The sequence below is a fragment of the Bufo gargarizans genome, chromosome 1 (genome assembly GCF_014858855.1).
Source record: "Bufo gargarizans isolate SCDJY-AF-19 chromosome 1, ASM1485885v1, whole genome shotgun sequence".
Classification (NCBI taxonomy): Eukaryota; Metazoa; Chordata; class Amphibia; order Anura; family Bufonidae; genus Bufo; species Bufo gargarizans.
Window position 1 is genome coordinate 522197737 of NC_058080.1, and position 21633 is coordinate 522219369.

Genomic DNA, 21633 nt, shown 5'->3' on the forward strand with positions numbered 1-21633 from the left:
CTTCCTCTAATATCCGAACTCTTTGACAGGATCCGGGGAGCTAAGGCCTTCACTAAATTAAACCTACGCTGTGCATACAACCTGTGGTAAGGTGAACAGAAATGTGTATTGTAAAGTCCTGGAAAAGGTGTATATCCCACCCAGCTTCCTCAACTAGGTCAGGTAAATAAAATCCAGAAGGTTAAAATGGTCTCAGCATTGTGTAGGTTGCTGAGACAGTTTTGTTAAGTTTATGGGCTGGATTTTATTGGACTGGGAGAAGGTAGGATTGGTAGAGGGACCTCCCCAGTCCACCCCATTTTGGGACATGTTTTCCCCTAGCCTGAGGGATTCCCAACTGAAGCCAGCTGGGATCGTCAAGGGGAGATAAAGCACAGTCCAGGCTATCAGTCTGGGGAGAGTAATGCCTAGAGAAAGTCTGGGAAGATGGCTGCCCCGCTGGCTAGAGAAGCCAAATTCTCTGTGTGACCTGTGTTCAATAGTGTTGAGCGGCATGTCCCATATTCGAATTCGCGAAATTTCGCGAATATTCAAAAGAATATTCGTTAAATATTCGCGAATATTCGAATTCGTTATTATTTCGCATATGCGATAATTCGAATTTTCGCATCGCATAATACATATTATGAGATGCAAAATTCGCATGTGCGCTAATGAAATCGCCTTACGAAGATTCGCAACTCAATTCAATCACTAATGTAAGAATGCAAAGCCCTTTGCCTCTGTTCTGGGACGTGCCGATATTCGCCTGTGCGCTAATAAAATCGCCTTACAAAGATTCGCGCCTCAATCACTTTCTAGGCAATGTGAGTAAGATCTGAGCTTTTGCACTTTTGTGAATCAATCGAGATACAGTGGGGGGTGATGACAGTAGTTGACAGAGTACAGATCAATGTAATCTGTAAGGTGGAAACTAAAATAAAAAATACGAATATTCGTAAATCGAATTTTACGAAGTTCGAAGTATTCGCGAATATGGTGCTATACTATATGAATGCACAGGCCTTTGCCTCTCTGTTCTGGGGACAAGTGTAGATATTCGCATATGCGCTAATATAATCGCCTTACGAAGATTCACACCTCAATCACTTTCTAGGCAATGTGAGTAAGATCTGAGCTTTTGGACTTTTGTGAATCAATCGATATACAGTGGGGGGTGATGACAATAGTTGACAGAGTACAGATCAATGTAATCTGTAAGGTGGAAACTAAAATAAAAAATACGAATATTCGTAAATCGAATTTTACGAAGTTCGAAGTATTCGCGAATATGGTGCTATACTATATGAATGCACATGCACAGGCCTTTGCCTCTCTGTTCTGGGGACAAGTGTAGATATTCGCATGTGCGCTAATAAAATCGCCTTACGAAGATTCGCAACTCAATTCAATCACTAATGTATGAATCATACATTAGTGATTGAATTGAGTTGCGAATCTTCGTAAGGCGATTTTATTAGCGCACATGCGAATATCTACACGTCCCCAGAACAGAGAGGCAAAGGCCTGTGCATTCATATAGTATAGCACCATATTCGCGAATATTTCGAACTTCGTAAAATTCGATTTACGAATATTCGTATTTTTTATTTTAGTTTCCACCTTACAGATTACATTGATTTGTACTCTGTCAACTACTGTCATCACCCCCCACTGTATATCGATTGATTCACAAAAGTCCAAAAGCTCAGATCTTACTCGCATTGCCTAGAAAGTGATTGAGGCACGAATCTTTGTAAGGCGATTTTATTAGCGCACAGGCGAATATCTACACTTGTCCCCAGAACAGAGAGGCAAAGGCCTGTGCATTCATATAGTATAGCACCATATTCGCGAATACTTCGAACTTCGTAAAATTCGATTTACGAATATTCGTATTTTTTATTTTAGTTTCCACCTTACAGATTACATTGATCTGTACTCTGTCAACTACTGTCATCACCCCCCACTGTATCTCGATTGATTCACAAAAGTCCAAAAGCTCAGATCTTACTCACATTGCCTAGAAAGTGATTGAGGCGCGAATCTTTGTAAGGCGATTTTATTAGCGCACAGGCGAATATCGGCACTTGTCCCAGAACAGAGGCAAAGGGCTTTGCATTCATACAGTATGAATGCAAAGCCCTTTGCCTCTGTTCTGGGACAAGTGCCGATATTCGCCTGTGCGCTAATAAAATCGCCTTACAAAGATTTGCGCCTCAATCACTTTCTAGGCAATGTGAGTAAGATCTGAGCTTTTGGACTTTTGTGAATCAATCGAGATACAGTGGGGGGTGATGACAGTAGTTGACAGAGTACAGATCAATGTAATCTGTAAGGTGGAAACTAAAATAAAAAATACGAATATTCGTAAATCGAATTTTACGAAGTTCGAAATATTCGCGAATATGGTGCTATACTATATGAATGCACATGCACAGGCCTTTGCCTCTGTTCTGGGGACAAGTGTAGATATTCGCATGTGCGCTAATAAAATCGCCTTACGAAGATTCGCAACTCAATTCACTAATGTATGAATGCAAAGCCTTTTGCCCCTTTTGGACCTTTGGGAAACAATCAATTATATGTGTACTGTAATTTTGTGAAAAAAAAACAAAAAAACGAATATTCGTTTTTACGAATATATAGCACTATATTCGAAATATTCGCGAAATCGCGAAGTTGCAATATTCGCGAAAAAAATTCGCTTTTCGAATATTCGCGCTCAACACTAGTGTTCAATAGGTGAGCTAGGATCTTCACTGTATTAGCCAGAGCCCAGATGGGCAGGTGTTTATTTTGGTTTGGTTTATGTTTTGTGGTGCTGGACCTTCACCTTACATAGTGAATTATAACTGGGGTGCCTGTATTGCCGTAGTGTTATAAATAAAGTAACGTTTGGACTTTAACCCTGTGGTCTGCAAGAGGATCTGTCATTGCCGTCCTGCATGAGAGTGTATACCCTTACAATTGGTGTCGGCTGCGGGCAGGCATCCCCGATGAAAAGGGCAATAGCAAGTTGCTAAGGGCAATGGCGTGACAGTTGATGATTTAATGTCCTGCGTGAAAGCTGCTGCAGCATTACAAAGTCCCTCGAAAACAATGGAGAAAGTGATAAAGCAGCTGGTGCAGGCTAACATAAGGCATGAACAGGTCATGGCACAGCAACAGGAAACAAATCGTTTGCTGATGGAGCATATTGCTGCAATAAGAGAGACTGCTGTAACTCCAGACTTTGAATGTGAGGTGGGCTGTGCAGTGGGCCTTGCAAAAACGGACACTTTATGATGATATCGAGGCCTACCTGACCGTATTTGAGAGGGTGGCGGAAAGAGAAAGGCTGCCAATAGCAGAGTGGGCAGAGGTCCTGGCGCCCTTTTTGTCTGGCGAACCCCAAAAGGCCTACTATGACCTCAGGGAGCAGGCTGTCTGGGACTATGTCAAATTAAAAATAGAGATCCTGGCTCTTCTGGGAGTTACAGCGGTGGTTCGTGCCCGGAGGGTCCACGCGTGGAGCTACAACATGGACAAGTCTGCCCAATCTCAGATGATTGACCTCCTCCATCTTGTACGGAAGTGGCTGGAACCTGAGTTTTCTACACTGGTCCAGATCATGGAGAAAGTAGTGGTGGATCACTACTTCAGAGCCCTCCTGGTGGAGCTACAATGGTGGGTTTGACATGGAGGCCCCAAAACTGCTGATCAGCTCGTGAACATGGTGGAAAGGTTCTTGGCGACTGAGGACTACCTCCGTGAGGTCCCTACTGTAACAACACCTTCCTGGAGTACCCGACCCGTGTCATCTGTGGGTAACAGAGCATAAGGCAGAGTCTCCCGGGCAGTCTGGACCTGGAGAGGTCTTCTTACCTAGAAGACCCGGGGCGCCCCAGTGCTGGAGGACACATTGCAGCCTATTGCCCTCTGACCTCAGAGCCCATGGAGTGTTCCGGGAGCCGGAGACAGTCGCTTTATGCGGTGCCAGTGTGTGTGGCCTCCCCAGGACTAGAGACTGAGGTGTACTCTGGTGATAAATGACTGCTCTGTCAGGGCTCTGTTGGACTCTGGTAGTCTGGTCACCTTAGTGCATGCCAGCTTCGTGGCTGGGAATTATGTGCCGGACAAAAGAGTAAATGTGCTGTGCATCCATGGGGATGCAAAATCATACCCGGTGGCTTGCGTTAAACTGGAGACTCCGGCTGGGACTGTATCCTATGAAGTCGGGGTCGTAAAAAGACATGCATGATATGATATTGGGCCGGGACTTCCCCTTGTTTTGGAAGTTGTGGGAAAAGAGAAACATTCCTGCAGAATTTGTGCCTTCTCCTTTAAAAAATCATTGGTATGAGGGGCCCATTAAATCCAATGGTTGTCATGTTAACTGAAATGTCTGATGAAAATGTGGGGTTATGTGACAAACCTGACAATGACACTTTTCCATTGCAGGTGTTAGCTGGTGAAGATGAAGGTTCCCCAACTGGGGAAAATGTGTTGGACTTAGGGGTGTCTCGGGTAACTTTGGTACAGAGCAATTGAGAGACCCCACTCTCACGAGTGCTCACGGAAATGTTACTGTGATAGATGGTGTACGGAAACAATAGACAAATTTTCAGACTCCAGCACTCACTTTTTCTTGAAGTTTCAAGTTCTCCGGCTTTATTATCAAACGTGCACAGATAATACAAGGTTCGATTCTCATAGGTGTAGGCTGTTGACGCGTTTCGAAAGTTCTTATTCGTAACAGCTACTGTTACGAATAAGAACTTTCGAAACGCGTCAACAGCCTACACCTATGAGAATCGAACCTTGTATTATCTGTGCACGTTTGATAATAAAGCCGGAGAACTTGAAACTTCAAGAAAAAGTGAGTGCTGGAGTCTGAAAATTTGTCTATTGTTTCTGCTTACCTGTAAAGGAGTTTTTGAAAAAACTAGGACACCGGGCACGCGGATATAAATACTATAAAAAACATATGAGCCGGTATCTTTACTTACATGCTTAACCCCCAAATAGATGGTGTACCACAGGTACCAGAAGCTGACCAAAAATTTCCGCATTTAGCCATGAATGGAAACCTGCTACATCAAGTTAATAAATGCAAGAATGAAATTGTGGAGCAGCTTCTGGTGCCAAAACCCTATAGACGTATGGTAATAGATCTCGCACATAACCACGTACTTGGGGGTCATTTGAGTGTTAGCAAAACACAGAAAAGGGTACTACAAAGATTTTTCTGGCCTGGAGTATACAAGGAAGTGGAAATATACTGTGAGTCCTGCTCAACACGCCAGATAAGTGCCCCGACCTCACATTTCCGGAGTCCCTTGGTGCCTCTTCCCATCATTGAGGTACCTTTTGAAATAATTGCCATGGACTTGGTGGGTCCCCTTGTTAAGTCAGCTAGGGGGCACCAGTAAATCTTGGTTGTGTTGGACTATGCCACACGATACCCGGAAGCGGTACCCTTGCGAAACATGGCATCCAAAAATATTGCCCGGGAATTCTTTTTCATGTTCTCCCGCACGGGGATCCCTAAAGAAATTCTCACGGACCAGGGTAACCCCCTTTATTTCGAAGGTCATGAAAAAGTTGTGCAAGTTGTTCAAAATCACCCAAGTACGTACCTCGGTGTACCACACACAGACAGATGGGTTGGTCGAGAGGTTTAATAAGATGCTGAAACATGATGTTAAAAAAAGTGGTAGAAAAGGATGGTCGGGACCGGGACTGCCTCCTACCATACCATATGTTCTCTATTAGGGGCGCGCCTCAAGCTTCTACAGGGTTTTCACCATTTGAGTTACTATATGGCCGTCACCCAAGGGGTTTACTTGATGTAGCTAAAGAAACCTGGGAGGCTGAGGCTACTCCCTTTAAGAGCGTCATCAAACATGTGGCTGACATGCAAGACAGGATAGCGACCGTAATGCCCATTGTTAAAGAACATCTGCAAGGAGCTCAGGAGGCTCAATGCAGAATCTCTAACAGGTCTGCAAAGGTAAGGGACTTTAATCCCGGGGACATGGTCCTGATTCTAGTTCCTACTGTAGAAAGTAAGTTTCTGGCAAAGTGGCAGGGTCCCTACGAGGTTGTGGAAAAAGTGGGCGAGGTGAACTATAAGGTGCACCAACCAGGAAGGAGAAGACCATACCAGATTTACCACGTAAATCTGATCAAGCAATGGAAAGATCGGGAGTCATTGGTGGCCGCAGAGATCATGAGTAAGGAGGTGTTACCACCAATTCCTCTGGTAAAAATTAGTGAGGTATTGTCAGTACCCCAGAAATAAGAAGTAAAGGAGTTTCTACAGAAAAATAGAGGAAGGTTTTCTGACCTACCAGGCCGTACCCACCTGATAAAACATTCCATCAGAACTGAGCCCCACAGTAAGGTGAATCTAAAGCTCTACAGGATGATTTTTTGAAAATTTGGCATTGACACCAAGGGCTGCATAAACAAAATGATGTAGTTTGATATAAGGGTGGATGAGATTTATAAAAGATTCATGGATAGATGACTAATAGAGACAGGACATTACATTCTTCACCTACATTGGGTGCAGTACAGAGGATTCCATTTGTCTATACGTTTGGCAATCATAGTGGTAAAATGGCGAATATACTAAAAACAGAATGGCATATATTATTTAAAGGGTTGCCCTCTATCTGTGAGTTTGAAGCACCTCCCTTGATGGCCTATAAAAAGAAAGCTAACCATAGAGATCGATTGGTGAAAACAGATATAGGTAGTGCACAATTAGATAGACAACAATATCTGTCTCCACGTAAAAAATGCAATTTCCCTTGTTTGGGGTGTTGCAATTGTGGCAATATGACTAAAGGTGATACATTTCCATGACGTATAGGGGTGCATAAATGTAAGATCAAGGGATATTATACATGTAGATCGAAGGAGGTCATTTATATGATTCAATGCCCATGCAGCTTGATCTACATTGGAGACACGACAATGGAGATCAGGGAAAGAATCAACAAACACAAAAGTGCTATTAGGAAAAGAATGATGGATAAACCTGTGGCCAAACAGTTCATTGAATGTGTCCATTAGATAAATCAGCTGCGATTCAGAGTAAGGCCCCTTTCACACGGGCGAGTATTCCGCGCGGGTGCAATGCGTGAGTTGAACGCATTGCACCCGCACTGAATCCTGACCCATTCATTTCTATGGGGCTGTTCACATGAGCGGTGATTTTCACGCATCACTTATGCATTGCGTGAAAATCGCAGCATGTTCTATATTCAGCGTTTTTCACGTAACGCAGGCCCCATAGAAATGAATGGGGTTGCGTGAAAATCGCAAGCATCCGCAAGCAAGTGCGGATGCGGTGCGATTTTCACGCATGGGTTCTAGGTGACAGTCTATTCACTGTATTATTTTCCCTTATAACATGGTTATAAGGGAAAATAATAGCATTCTGAATACAGAATGCTTAGTATAATAGTGCTGGAAGGGTTAAAAAAAAAAAAGTTAACTCACCTTATCCTCATGATCGCGTAGTTCCCGGTCAGTCTCTTCTTTAGCTGTGGGCTAAAGGACCTGTGGTGATGTCAGATCACATGCTCCATCACCATGGTGATGGACCATGTGATTGGAGCATGTGATCTGACATCTCCACAAGTCATTTAGCCCACAGCTAAAGAAGAGACCGACCGGGAACTACGCGATCATGAGGATAAGGTGAGTTAACTCTTTAATTTTTTTTAACCCTTCCAGCACTATTTTACTAAGCATTCTGTATTCAGAATGCTATTATTTTCCCTTATAACCATGTTATAAGGGAAAATAATACAATCTTCAGAACATCAATCCCAAGCCCGAACTTCTGTGAAGAAGTTCGGTTTGGGTACCAAACATGCACGATTTTTCTCACGCGAGTGCAAAACGCATGACAATGTTTTGCACTCGCGCGGAAAAATCGTGCATTTTCCCGCAACGCACCCGCCTCTTATCCGGGCAAAAAAACTGACGCCCGTGTGAAACGGGTGACAGAGAAATGATTCTTAGAAAAGAGGAATTAAAATGAATATTCACATTAGGCCTCATGCACACGGCCGTTGTTTTGGTCTGCATCCGAGATGCCGTTTTAGCGGCTCTGATGCGGACCCATTCACTTCAATTGGGCCGCAAAAGATGCGGACAGCACTCCGTGTGCTGTCCGCATCTGTTTCTCCGTTCCGTGGCCCTGCTAAAAAAATATAACATGTACTATTCTTGTCCGGGCTTTGTGAACAAGAATAGGCATTTATATTGAAGGCTGTCCATGCCATTCGGTAAATTGCGGAACGCTCACAGACGCCATCCGTGTTTTGCAGATCCGCGATTTGTGGACTGGAAAACACACCACGGCCGTGTGCATGAGGCCTTAAGAGCATTACAACCTTTTGGCCTAAACATTGAGTTTAATGTAAGTGGTATAGAATAGAATGGTATTTAACAGTATTATTTATAGCTCTTAAAGAGGACCTCACTAGAATAAAACTTCTAAACTAACTATACAGACATGGAGAGCGGCGCCCAGGGATTTCCCTGCACTTACTGTTATACCTGGGCGCCGCTCCGTTCTCCCAGTATAGCCTCCGGTATCTTCATAGTTAGGCTCCACCCAGGGGAACCTGCTGGCGTCTCATTCTTACATGCTGTAGCGCTGGCCAATCGCAGCGCTCAGCTCATAGCCTGAGAGGCTTTTTTCTCTCTCGGGCTATGAGCTGAGCGCTGCGATTGGCCAGCGCTACAGCATGGGAGAATGAGACGCCAGCAGGTTCCCCTGGGTGGAGCCTAACTATGAGGATACCGGAGGCTATACCGGGAGAACGGAGCGGTGCCCAGGTATAACAGTAAGTGCAGGGAGAGCCCTGGGCGCTGCTCTACATGTCTGTATACTTAGTTTAGATTTTTTATTCTAGTGAAAGGTCCTCTTTAAGTATGATGCTATTTTAAGTTTGTTTTAATCTGTATTTATTTTTTTCACTGGGGTAGAGAGTGAACAACATTGAACACTGTACATGCATGGTCTGACACAGCTTGCGATACGTGGGTTAAAACATAATTATTATAATTGAAGGTCCATATAGATACACATAAAATTGATAATATGTAAATTGTCCTATTGTATAAGTTTACCATTTGTGGCGTTGGTTGTTGGTTACCTAGGTAACGTGACGCTTGTGCTGTTGTATGTCGGCTAGATTGACCGGCTGCAAGTGTGCAACCTGATCATGTGATCTGGATGCAGGCACATGAATCTGGGGAGGAGCATGGGAACTGTGGCTTCTGCGATTGCGCACATACTGCAGCGGACGTCTGATGAGTCGAACCTGAAGGGAAACTGGAGAATGAACATGTGATCGTAGTTGCAATCACATGATTAGATAGAGTGGAGATATGGCGGGACTCGTCATTTGTGAGACATGCGCATTGAGAAACCGGAGACGCCAAGCTGTGACATGATACATGAGGTGAAGTGTTGATTGGTAGATATTCTCATTGGCACGATTAAGTGCAGGTGCACAATTAGGATAATCACTAGGGGGTGTATTTCTATTGGTATCCTTTTAAGTTAGGTGTATGAGAATAATAATCACCCATTGTGATTGGTTATGTGAATTGTGGGTGTCAACCTGTGTCTTATAAATGTTTGAAGTAGGCACTGCATACTATGCTTGACAAAGAAAAAAACGTTGCTGCTTTAATTGGGCTTTTTTGTACATTTGTCATGGACTAACTATTAATAAAGAATTTATGGAGAAAGATACTGCCTTCACCTACTATCTGAACGTGCAGCAACAAAGTGGTGACTCACATGAAAACAAATGCAGACAAGAGAAGTAGAACACCGCCTCAGTTCTCATCAGGAGATAAGGTATGGCAATCCTATAAAAATATCTGCTTAAAGGTTCCCAGTTTCAGGCTTGCTCCTAGGTTCCTTGGACCCTTTGAAGTATTGAGGAGGATCAACGAAATTACATATAAGTTACGTCTGCCTCTCTCTCTCTGCGGATTCCTAATGCCTTCCTCGTGTCCTTTCTAAAACCAGTAGTTCTTAATCGCTTCTCTACAGCTCCCTCTACTTCGACTACAGTATCTAGAGATTCTGACAGGTATTGAGGTCAAAAACATCCTGGACATCAAGAAGCGTGGCAAGAAGACCTACTATCTTGTGGACTGGAAATGCTTTGGTCCTGAGGAGAGGTCTTGGGAACCAGAGGAAAACATTTAGGCTTAGAACTTGGAAAAGAGGAGGTTTCTGTCTCGTCATGGCCTCAAGAAGAGGGAGTTTAAGTGGGGGGTACTGTAACAGCGGCTGCTGTGTGCTGCTGTTCTCCTGCTTACAGCTACGGTCCTGGGTGCCGTGTTCAGCGGTGATCTGCTGCCTGTGCTTCCTTATTCACCGTTGCTGTTCTGGGCTCTGTCCTTGAAGGTACTGTTTGTTCTGGGATCTGCTCCACAGCTTCCTTTCAACACTGGTCACAGTATGCTTGCTGCTTGTTCCTTGCAGCACTTCCTTAAGGGCCGGAGCACATCAATTCCTGTGCTTTATGGGTTAGATCATGTGACCTCGCTGACGAATCCTAGCCCCCTTCCCAGATGCTCAGTGTCAAGGTCATTGTGTCCTGTAAAGGTTTCTGATTTCTCTGCTTGCGTACCTGAACTCTGCTTGTGTTTCTGGATTACACTACCTGTTTGATCCCTGCCTGCTTGCCTTGACTTTGCTGTTGCTGATGCAGATTGCCTGACCTATACCTGTGCTGCCTGCCCTGACCTATTGCTTGTTTGACTTCACCTCTGCCTTATCCTTCGGTCCTGCACTGTTGCTCCTGGTTAAGACTTGGACTGCTGCCTACATCTGTACCTCTGGGACCTTGCTGAAGTATGTCCTGGTTTGTCTGGACCAGCTGCCTCGTTTGCCAATCCTCCTCAAGTGGAAGCGACCTGGTATTCCCCTTGGGAAAGTCTATCCCCACCATCAGGGGTATTGTGAAGAACGAGGGGTTCACTTAGACAATGCCCTTAGAGGAGGTAGGACACGTGGCACAGTGTGGGTTCACGCCCGCTGGTTCGTGACACATTCATGTGCTGACTGAGTGTAGAACGGACAGCACATGGACAGAATACTGACCAATTATACTTACTGGGCTAATTCATGTGTGCAGTTTTCCACATGTATCATCAAACAGAGGCCATCCATGTGTGCTCTGGAACACAAGGGAATTTTTGATCTTTTGGCTAAATAACCTCTTAATATACTCATTAATGTCTTTTGGCACATCCATCAGCATACGGTATAAGGCACAAGGTTTTTCAATGTATATGGTGTGACAAACATGGTGAGGATGAAGCCTAGAAATACCCACCACCTCTACATAAAAACTGTGATTGGTGACTGTGGCTTACCTAAATAGCAGTTCTAGTAGAAATGTTTCGTCAGAGAACCGCATTGTGGACCCCACTGCTTTTCACTAGTTTCTAGGGATACCTAATATTATTTTGCCTTACTGATAATTGTCATTAAAATAAATTATTAAAAGCAAGACTAATCAGCAGAAAATAAAAGAATGGAATATTAACAGGATGTGTGTTCGGTTGTACAAGTGAGTGGAGAGAGCAGTATTTATGTATCCATTTAATTTCTGTCTGGATGCTACAGGTACAAACCTTATCTATCGGACATTTATGGCATGTGTCCATATTTCTCATTCAAATTATACAATCCCAATCTTTCACGACACCCAGTTTCATAAAAATCAGTTTTAAGTATTAAAGGGTAGTGATGGACGAACATCGGCCCGGATGGTTAGCGAATGCGATTGCGCGAACTCGATCAAATGCTCGCGAACCGCAAGTTCGAGGCGGGCCCCATAAACTTTAAAGGCAGGCGAACCTGGAATACCTTCAGGTCATATTTGCAGCCACCAAATACTTACTTGAAGTGCATAAATAGTCCCACAACATGGACAGTGACATACCAGATGTATTATTCGAATTTGCGATCTCCATTTATTATCTTTTTCAATGTGAAATATCGGCAATGTAATTTTTGCCTATGCGCATGCGCAAAATATGCACGGCCTACTACAGCAACTGGGTTTCCACCAGACCGAAGTTGGATGCGATCAAAAAAGATGGTTGGCAACAATTTTTGCGACGTTGAGGAAGAAATTTCTGATCACTGTAAGTAATTTGACATTAAAGCAGTGTATTTAATTACATTTCACATGCATGTTATAACAATCGCTGTATATGAAGATCAAGTGTTTAAAAAAAGCAGCATTGCAAAAATCCCTAATGATGCGATTTATTTTTCTGCGGTACACACAACATCACATTTTGATAAGGTCTCGCCACTCCAGTACAGGGCCCAAAAATTAGCCAATAGACATTCACCTGACAGCACACAACTTTGTAGGATTCTGTGGCTGGAGATACATTAGGCGGTCACAGGATAAATATGTAACTGTCGGCCAGTACAGGCCCCAAAAATTTGCCAATAGTGTTCATCTGACAGCAAAGAACTTTGGATTCTGTGGCTGGAGGTACGGTACATTAGGCGTTCGCAGGATAAATATGCAACTGTAGGCCAGTACAGGCCCCAAAAAATAGCAAATAATCATTCACCTGACAGCAAAGAATTTGGGATTCTGTGGGTGGAGGTACATTAGGTGGTCACAGGATAAATATGTAACTGTCGGCCAGTACAGGCTTAAAAAATTAGCCATTCAACAAACATAAAAGGCCTTTTATGCTGCTGTATTTACCTAAGACAGGGACCATGATTTGTTCTGGGTGGTGGCGGATATTTGTGGGCTGTCATGAGAAATTTCAATCAAACATGGTCGCCTTATCACATGTGTTGAATTCCTCCGAGATCCATGCCTCATTCATTTTTAGAAATGTGAGGTAGTCCACACTGTCGTGAGCTAGAATATAGTGCGCTTATCATTCACGATCCCCCCTGCTGCGCTGAACGTCCTTTCGGACAGGACACTGGACGAGGGGCAAGCTAACAGTTCCAAGGCAAATTATGCCAGCTCTGGCCACAGGTCAAGCCTGCACACCCAGTAGTCCAGGGGTTCATCGCTTTTCAGAGCGTCCACATCTGCTGTTAACCCGATGTAGTCGGACACCTGTCAGTTTAGGCATTCCCTGAGGCTGGATCTGGAGGACGGCTGTCGATGGGTTGGCTGCAAGAATGATCTCATATCTGAAGTGACCAACACATCTTCAAACCGCCCTTTTCTTCCATGCGCTGTTGGATTGGTACCCGCAACTGTTTCTCTGTGAGTGGAAATTCTTTTGCCAGTGCCTGCAAAAGCAGAATGCAGCATTTCTCGAAGCACAGCCTGGAAGTGCTACATTCTGACAGCCTTCTGTGATGGTGGTAACATTTCTGCCATTTTGTGTTTGTATCGGGGGTCTAAGTACGTTGCCACCCAGTACGGGGGTCCCTCTTCAAACACTGGAGCATGAAGGCCCCAATTTGCACTAAACTGGAAGTGGTGGAGTGGCCTGGCTCCTGCTCATCATCCAGGATAATGTCGCCCCCGGTCTACTTCCCCCATCCACGGACACCAGGGATCCCAGAAACGTTTAAAGCATGCTCTTCTTGCTCCTCCTCCGCCCTGGGAAAATCCTCCTCTGACTCCTCTTCAGATTCCTGTTGGAGTAGCCCCCCTTGCGACTTCCTAATCTTCCTGCTCCTACTCCTCTACGGCTTGATCAATGACACAACGCAATGCACGCTCCAGAAAGAAGGCGTAAGGTACGATGTCATTGATGGCACCCTGGTTGCGGCTGACCAGTTTGATGATCTCATCAAATGGCTGAAGAAGTCTGCATGCGTCGCGCATGACCCACCAAAATTTAACACCAGGTTATTAAAGACACGTAATACTGAGATGAGCCTACATCAATCCAAATTCCACAAACAAACAAAATTGAACTACGGCTCCTCTATATAGAAACAGAAAATTCTTTATTAAATGTACATTAGACAGTAATTACAACATATAAAATCAGCAGCAAAAATACACTCACCTAAAGAATTATTAGGAACACCTGTTCTATTTCTCATTAGTGCGATTATCTAGTCAACCAATCACATGGCAGTTGCTTCAATGCATGTAGGGTTGTGGTCCTGGTCAAGACAATCTCCTAAACTCCAAACTGAATGTCAGAATGGGAAAGAAAGGTGATTTAAGCAATTTTGAGCGTGGCATGGTTGTTGGTGCCAGACGGGCCGGTCTGAGTATTTCACAATCTGCTCATTTACTGGGATTTTCACGCACAACCATTTCTAGGGTTTACAAAGAATGGTGTGAAAAGGGAAAAACATCCAGTATGCAGCAGTCCTGTGGGCGAAAATGCCTTGTTGATGCTAGAGGTCAGAGGAGAATGGGCCGACTGATTCAAGCTGATAGAAGAGCCACGTTGACTGAAATAACCACTCGTTACAACCGAGATATGCAGCAAAGCATTTGTGAAGCCACAACACCCACAACCTTGAGGCGGATGGACTACAACAGCAGAAGACCCCACCGGGTACCACTCATCTCCACTACAAATAGGAAAAAGAGGCTACAATGTGCACAAGCTCACCAAAATTGGACTGTTGAAGACTGGAAAAATGTTGCCTGGTCTGATGAGTCTCAATTCCTGTTGACATTCAAATGGTAGAGTCCTAATTTGGCGTAAACAGAATGAGAACATGTATCCATCATGCCTTGTTACCACTGTGCAGGCTGGTGGTGGTGTAATGGTGTGGGGGATGTTTTCTGGGCACACTTTAGGCCCCTTGGTGCCAATTGGCCATCGTTTGAATGCCACAGGCTACCTGAGCATTGTCTCTGACCATGTCCATCTCTTCATGACCACCATGTACCCATCCTCTGATGGCTACTTCCAGCAGGAAAATGCACCATGTCACAAAGCTCAAATCATTTCAAATTGGTTTCTTGAACATGACAATGAGTTCACTGTACTAAAATGGCCCCCACAGTCACCAGATCTCAACCCAATAGAGCATCTTTGGGATGTGGTGGAACGGGAGTTTCGTGCCCTGGATGTGCATCCCTCAAATCTCCATCAACTGCAAGATGCTATCCTATCAATATGGGCCAACATTTCTAAAGAATGCTATCCGCACCTTGTTAAATCAATGCCACGTACAATTAAGGCAGTTCTGAAGGAAAAAGGGGGTCCAACACCGTATTAGTATGGTGTTCCTAATAATTCTTTAGGTGAGTGTACATACTTCAGTGAGAACTAAAACCCTTGAGGGGGCTGAGGGGTCAGCACACAGGAGTTCCCAGGATCCAAGAAAGAGCTACACAGAGCACCAACAAGGAACATGTAATCCCTGGACATAAAGGCCCAATGGAAAGGTTGGTAAACTAAATGTGGAAATCAAAATGCAATAGTAAATACCCCAAAGGTGCATATACAAGGTGGAGTTCGATTGCGTCGGGCAGTCACAAATCAGACGGCTGGTGGTGTCGCCGCTGAATGTCAGCAAGGCGAACCATGGCCATGTAAGATCTTCTAAAATGGCCAGAGATTTTCCTGGCCTGCTGCAAGACTTCCTGGACCCCGGGGTATTTGGCAACGAATCGCTGCACGACTAAGTTCATGACGAGTATAAATACAAGAAACAGGATCGCACATCCTCAATACTATGCTTTTATCTAACTGCTTCTCAGCATAATAAACATCGCTTCTCAGTGTAATTTATCATATACCTACCCCTATGCTGCATGCTAGACATGAGGCATTAGTATACAATTTGATCAAAAATCATAGGCCCACTCACCGCGACAAGGTTGCCTCTTTGAAAAGGGACCCTATTCTAGAATTGGCTCAGCACTGCACGGTGACCGCCGATGCTGCAGCTCCACCCCAGCAGGCAGCGGGACCCAGCAGTCAAACAACGCCTCCGTTGTATGACAAAGCCACCATGGCACTGGGCTCCACCATGACGTGTGCATGCATGGTACATGTGTAATTTTGCCCTGTTTCAGCACGCTTAGCAGATTGGCACCGTTGTAGCACACCACTTTACCAACTGTCAAATTGAGCGAGGTTAGCCACTGATCGGCCTGTGACTGCAAAGATGAAAGGAGTGCAGGACCGGTGTGGCTCTTGGCTTCCAGGCACAACAGACGCAGCACAGTATGGCAACATCTCACCTGGCACGATCAATAGGTTCTGGGGATCATGGGGTTGCAGCGGTAGAGACGGTAGCAGCGGAAAAGGAAGAGTCAGCTGAGGAGGAGAGGGAGGATGGAGTAGGAGGAGGAGAAAAAGAGACAGGCCTGCATGCACCAAATCTACGCGGTGCCACGGGTTGCATGCTTGACGTCCATCAGAAGGTTCACCCATTGGGAAGTAAAAGTTATGTAACCTTCCCTGCCTGTGTTTGCTAGACCACGTGTCTGTGGTCAGATGTATCTTGGAACTGACACTGTGTGCCAGAGGTACATTCACTTGCCGCTGAACATTGCCATATAGCTCTGAGTGCCCTTCCCATACATTCATCGCCACGCTTTAAATGAAACTTGGTATGCACATCCCTTGCTCCCTGGAATGAAATCTTATGGGGTCTCAGCTCTCTAGGACTTAGCGTTACTGAGATATTCCCCAAAAATGACCTACTTTAGCCAATGCAAGCCTGCAAGTCTTACTCTTCATATTCCAACTGTCATACACACAGTCACATGTCCCTTATCAGACTATAGAAGCTCGCAGGCCCTTAGTCTCCACATACACACAGTTTTACTCCAGGTTTTCATAACAACCCAGCCATTTTTCTTCACAGCTGTAGGTCAGCTTTAGGCCTCCTGACGAAGCTGAGGCGAAACGCGCGTCGGGGTCTTTTGCCTGTCATGTGCCTGTTGTTTCTGCTGACTCTTCAAATTTATTTTTTGTTATCCCTAATATTCTAATAATCATGTATTGTCTATTATTATGAAATAAAATATATATTTTTAATATATTGGGCATCCATTTGTTGTTTGTTGAACGACACTTTACGTTTATATAGTTGGTTTTCTTGCTTGCCCTCGACTATGATCCTATAAATGAGGCCTCTTTCTTGTTTGGTTTTATATTGGTACACCATAGACTTTTTCCAGGGTGTGGGTGCCCACAGAGAGGGCTCTGAGTGCTGCCTCTGGCCAAATCAAGGAATGGCGATGAAAAGAGCTCCTCGGAATATCCGAGTGTGGGATCACTTGTTTGGCAAGTGATCCCACAATGGATAGGAAGGAGGATGGTGGGAGGAAGGAGGATCAGGGTGAGGATTGTGTTGACCAGACTCTTGGCTACTTTGTGGAAGACAGGGTGGTGCTTAACCGACTGGAAGCATGATCTGCTGCAATCCAACTGACCACCTGTTCACACTGGTGTGACTTCGAGAGTGGTGTCCTGTGCCGCCCTGCAAACTGGGACATGAAGCTAGGTATTGTGGATGAGTGTGTTTCTTGTGCTCTGGCAGCAGGCACAGCTTCACCGCGTCCAGGGCCACGGCCTCTGCGTGCACCATCATCAGCACGGCCACTTCCCCATCCCTTACTGCTCCGTTCTATTATCCCTGGGTGCCGCTCCGTTCTCCGGTATCTTCAGATTTTTGGCTCAACTGGGAGGAGCCTGCTCTTGTTCTCCTGGGTGTCTCCTTCTCCCTGGCTGTAGCGCTGGCCAATCACAGCGCTCAGATCATAGCCTGAGAGTTTTTTTTCTCCCAGGAGAAACCCAGGAGAACAAGAGCAGGCTCCTCCCAGTTGAGCCAAAAATCTGAAGATACCGGAGCCTATACCGGGAGAACAGAGCGGCGCCCAGGGATAATAAGTGCAGGGAGATCTCTGGGCGCCGCTCTCCATGTCAGCATACTTAGTTTAGATTTTTTATTGAAATGAAAGGTCCTCTTTAAATGTGTTTTTTATAATGTACTGAATACACTGCATTCCCATGCACCTCTTTCACCACAAAAATGTGTATATGGATCAATCTTCCTTTTCTCGTCCTCCTCCTCATCCATCATATCTACATGCTTATTAGTCTGCCCTTGCTCCTAATGTTGTAGAGGGTCAGCTCACCTGCAGGCCCTCGCATGTAATGTTTTAGAGCAGGAATGGCCAACCTGCGGCCCTCCAGCTGTTGTAAAACTTCAACTCCCAGCATGCCCAGACTGTCTACAACTATTAGCCTACAGCAGGGTATGGTGGGAATTGTAGTTTTACAACAGCTAGAGAGCCACAGGTTGGCCAGCCCTGTTTTAGAGGGTCAGCTCACCAGTAGCGATGAGCGGCATAGGCAATATTCAAATTCACAATATTTCATGAATTTTTGGCCGAATATTCTCAAAAATTAGCAAATTCGAGATTTCGTGATCTCTAGTCATTGTTTACTTGATTGCAAAAATCGGCAATGTAATATATTTGCGATATATTCACGATAAATTTGCAATTAGAATATTCAACACTATTCACAAATACGAATATATAGCACTATATTCTAAATATTCATGAATTCTCGAAGTGGCGATATTTGCAATTAAAATTCGCAATTTGAATATTCGCTATTCGAATATTAGCGCTCAACACTACTCACCTGCAGGCCCTCGCATGTAATGATTTAGAGGGTCAGTTTACCAGCAGGCCCTCACCTACAATCTTTTAGAGGACCAGCTCACCTGCAGGCCCTCGCATGTAATGATTTAGAGGGTCATCTCACCTGCAGGCCCTCGCATGTCATGATTTAGACAGAGGGTCAGCTCACCAGCAGGCCTTCACCTACAATCTTTTAGAGGGCCAACTCACCTGCAGGCCCTTGCATGTAATGATTTAGAGGGTCATTTCACCTGCAGGCCCTCGCATATAATGTTTTAAAGGGTCAGCTCACAAGCAAGCCCTCACCTACAATAGAGGGTCAGATCACCTACAGGTGCTCGCATATAATGTTTTTGAGGGTTAGCTCACCAGCAGGCCCTCAACCACAATGTTCAATCCTGCCCGTGCTGTTCCCAAACCATTTCGGTGGTGTTTCCATAAATTTCTGACCTTTTACTATGAACCAGACACCCTCGGCTCTTCAGAGCAGGGGGTGCCTGGTTTAATGCTCGGGTTCTCCCATTGACTTCCATTGTGCTCAGGTGCTCGTTATAGCACCTGAGCATCCCAAGGTGTTCGACCCGAACACTCGAGCACTTTGGTGCACTTGGGGGTGCACTTGTCTTCCAGCAATATGCAATACATTTAAAAACACGGATATAATCCTGGTGTTATTGCCATAAAATGCTTTTGCTGTAACTACCTGTTATCTTGTAGAAATATGCAAAACCTATAATAACATGGGTATGATAATGGCATTATTGCCATAAAATGCTCTTGCTGTAACTACCATTAACAAAAAAACTGTCTGTTCATATACTGAAAAAAATGAGTCTCTTCTTTCAGGATCTTGTAATAAACAGAACTACCATATTTTTCATCCTATAAGATGCACTCCCCCCCAAAAAAAAAAAAGTCAGTGCATCTTATGGGACAAATACTGATAATTTACTGATCAAATACTGCTCATTAGTAAAGGAGAACTGAAAAGTAGTGAATGCAGCACTCCCCTGGCACTGTACTCACTGCTTTCTAGTCCTCAGCATCTCACTGTGCTGTGACTGTGCATAGCATGAGGACATTGGAGTGCTCTATGACCTGATGCTGTGCGCTTCAGATCATAGGACAGCGCGCGGCAGGAAGAAAAAGAGAGCTGCGGTGTCCGGAACAGGAGAGGCAATCTTAGGTCTGAATAGGGGAGTCTTATTTATATTGGGACTTTGATCTTAGGTCTCATTGGGGGTAATTTACATTGGTGTCTGAGCTGAGGTCTGACTGAGGGTCTGATCTGAGGTCTTATCGGGGTCTTATTAACATTGGTGTCTGAGCTGAGATTTGGTTGAGGGTCTTATTAACATTGGGGCTCTGATTGGAGCTTTGACCCAAGGTCTGATTAACAATGGGGGTCAGATTGGTGGTCTGATCTGAGGTCTAATGAAAAATATATTTTTTCTTATTCTTCCCCTCTAAAAACGAATGCGTCTTATGGACAGGTGCATCTTATAGGAGAAAAAATACAGCAGCCAGCAGCTGTATTAAACACACAACTGTGTCCCTCACATTCTCTATGTATGCTTTTCCGGATCATATACATATATATATATATATATATATATATATATATGTATGTATAATCCGCAATCACTCAAAAACGCTCAAATAGATTTAAATGAAACTTGGTATGCACATCCCTTGCTCCCTGGAATGAAATCTTATGGGGTCTCAGCTCTCTAGGACTTACCGTTACTGAGATATTCCCAAAAAATGACCTACTTTAGCCAATGCAAGCCTGCAAGTCTTACTCTTCATATTCCAACTGTCATACACACAGTCACATGTCCCTTATCAGACTATAGAAGCTCGCAGGCCCTTAGTCTCCACATACACACAGTTTTACTCCAGGTTTTTATAACAACCCAGCCATTTTTCTTCACAGCTGTAGGTCAGCTTTAGGCCTCCTGACGAAGCTGAGGCGAAACGCGCGTCGGGGTCTTTTGCCTGTCCTGTGCCTGTTGTTTCTGCTGACTCTTCAAATTTATTTTTTGTTATCCCTAATATTCTAATAATCATGTATTGTCTATTATTATGAAATAAAATATATATTTTTAATATATTGGGCATCCATTTGTTGTTTGTTGAACGACACTTTACGTTTATATAGTTGGTTTTCTTGCTTGCCCTCGACTATGATCCTATAAATGAGGCCTCTTTCTTGTTTGGTTTTATATTGGTACACCATAGACTTTTTCCAGGGTGTGGGTGCCCACAGAGAGGGCTCTGAGTGCTGCCTCTGGCCAAATCAAGGAATGGCGATGAAAAGAGCTCCTCGGAATATCCGAGTGTGGGATCACTTGTTTGGCAAGTGATCCCACGATGGATAGGAAGGAGGATGGTGGGAGGAAGGAGGATCAGGGTGAGGATTGTGTTGACCAGACTCTTGGCTACTTTGTGGAAGACAGGGTGGTGCTTAACCGACTGGAAGCATGATCTGCTGCAATCCAACTGACCACCTGTTCACACTGGTGTGACTTCGAGAGTGGTGTCCTGTGCCGCCCTGCAAACTGGGACATGAAGCTAGGTATTGTGGATGAGTGTGTTTCTTGTGCTCTGGCAGCAGGCACAGCTTCACCGCGTCCAGGGCCACGGCCTCTGCGTGCACCATCATCAGCACGGCCACTTCCCCATCCCTTACTGCTCCGTTCTATTATCCCTGGGTGCCGCTCCGTTCTCCGGTATCTTCAGATTTTTGGCTCAACTGGGAGGAGCCTGCTCTTGTTCTCCTGGGTGTCTCCTTCTCCCTGGCTGTAGCGCTGGCCAATCACAGCGCTCAGATCATAGCCTGAGAGTTTTTTTTCTCCCAGGAGAAACCCAGGAGAACAAGAGCAGGCTCCTCCCAGTTGAGCCAAAAATCTGAAGATACCGGAGCCTATACCGGGAGAACAGAACGGCGCCCAGGGATAATAAGTGCAGGGAGATCTCTGGGCGCCGCTCTCCATGTCAGCATACTTAGTTTAGATTTTTTATTGAAATGAAAGGTCCT